At 40.7% G+C, this 2211-nt stretch overlaps 1 pseudogene; it reads left to right on the forward strand.

The window, feature by feature from the left end:
- Nucleotides 1–780: 780 nt before the first annotated feature.
- LOC101283743 (isopentenyl-diphosphate Delta-isomerase 1-like) lies at nt 781–1403 on the forward strand (annotated as a pseudogene).
- The last annotated feature ends 808 nt before the right edge of the window (nt 1404–2211 follow it).

The raw sequence follows: 2211 nt of genomic DNA on the forward strand, positions 1-2211 counted from the left end.
TTGTGTATCTTAACTTTGATGATGTATACACAGGTGTCAAAATTCAAACTATACACTTAAAATGGGTACATTTTATTATATATAAACTTTACTTCAATAAAGTTGAGTTAAAAAGAAAAAATTGTCAAGATGTTATAAATTTAAGATGTGCATTTTAGTAAATGTATGTTATGCTTCAATTTTTTAAAAAAAATCTAAAAATTGGTTGTGATGCAAATTATTCACAGACATAAAAATAAAGGCCAACATTCACCCATCAAATAAATTAAGCTGTTCTCATTTTCCTTCTTTGCCTCTCATCCTTCGCTCATATGCAGTTTAGTTTAACTACAGTATAGAAATACAGGATAGTGAGGCATTGGATTGAGAGAAACCCCAGGGCGGGAGTGCAGCCAGGCCTCAGAAGCAAAGAAATGGAAAGAGGCCTGGGAACACGGCTGGTGTTCAATCCCTCTCTTCTCTCTGAGCCTCCTGTGAGTCCACCACTTTTGTTTCTCTGTGGATGGGCTTTTTCTAGCCACAGGACAGAAAACATAGACAGAGAAAAGGACAAATCTGTGCTCTACTGTGTAACCATTTGGAAAGTGACTAAGTCCACTCTTATGGATCCCATTCAGCAATCCCTACAGGAGAGAATCACTGATTCAGTTTCCCATCCTTGAACCAATCACCTGTGGCAAAGTGTGAGAAAGAAAATCTTGTGTAGGAGTTACCTTTGAGCCAATCAACCATGACCTGCAGGTCCTGGAGGAGCAAGGATATTCAGGATAGAACAGACATGCGCTAACAATGCCTGAAATAAATATTGACAATTTTGATGAGCAACAGTTTTCATTTCTGGCAGCGATGTATATTCTTATCCATGAAAATTACAACAAAATTGGACCTAGAACCAAAATGAATCCTCACCTGAAAGAAAACATTGAGAAAAGACTATTGCACTGAGCCTTAAGTGTCATCGTATTCAACACAGAAAATAAGCTACTGCTACAGCAGAGGTCAGATGCTAAAATTTCCTTTCCAGGTTGTTTTACCAACACTTGTAGTTATCCATTAAGTCATAAAGGAGAACTTGAAGAAAATGATGCAATTGGACTAAGGGCAGCACAGAGGTCTTTAAAAGCTGAATCAGCGATTCCCATGGCACAGGTTTCCCCAGAAGACGTTAATTTTTTAACACAAATTCACTACAAGGCTCAATCTGATGACATTTGGGGTGAAATTGGGTACATTTTGTTTGGGAGGAAGAATGTAGCTTTGGATTCCTATCCCTGTGGGATTAAGAGCTATTGTTACGTGTCCAAGGAAGAACTAGAGGACTCTAGAGAAAAGGAGCCAATGGTGTAATCAAGATAACTTCGTGGTTTAAAATGATCGCACAGACTTTTCTCCTTACATGTTGAGGTAATTTTTTTGAATCAGTTCGTTGAACTGACATGGACATGAAAGTGTGGCTGAATGGTTTTACAAGTACTGAAAAACTGGTCTCTATTAAACTTAGATTAAAAAGAATAAAATCTGAGACTTGACATCCCTTAGATCTTTCAGATCTTTGATGGTGACACAATCTTCACCATCCTCTCCCCCAGGATTTGATTCTGGTTTTGATTTCATATCCTGTGGGGAGAAACAGAGGGTAGTTTCAGAGGCTCCACTTACCCTCTTAACCTTCCCCACTACAGTAGCTCTTCTTATCCCACAGGCCAAGGACCCAATGAGGGGGATCCTCTAACTGCCAACTTCTACTCTCAGGGACTGAGGAAATGATCACCGAGTGAGTCCACAGACCCACTGGACTTACTGGAAGCCAGAACTCCGTTTATGACTTCCTGTCTCTACCCCATATACCCAACTTTAAAGGAGGTTGATGATGACTTCAGGCCTATGACTATCAAACTCAGATATGTGTTCGATAGTCCTTGAAACATCTGGGTATCCCCCTTTCCTCAGTGTACAGTCACCTGAATATATAGGTCCCTTTGAGGAACAACTAGGAATCATTCAAGTGTACACTTGCCACACTGCTCCAGGGCGCTCCCTCCTAGGGACCTGGCCAGCTCTCCAGTCAATGAGTTCCAGATCTGAAATTTGACTCAGGTCTGGGAAATGAGCAAGGCATCAAGGCCTTTCATTAGCGTGACTGCCCTCCCATTCCTACTCCTCCAGTCTTGTCTTGATTGTAGATATTAAGTACCTGCTTTGCTGGCTACC

Source organism: Orcinus orca, chromosome 1 (assembly GCF_937001465.1).
Source record: "Orcinus orca chromosome 1, mOrcOrc1.1, whole genome shotgun sequence".
NCBI classification, from domain to species: Eukaryota; Metazoa; Chordata; class Mammalia; order Artiodactyla; family Delphinidae; genus Orcinus; species Orcinus orca.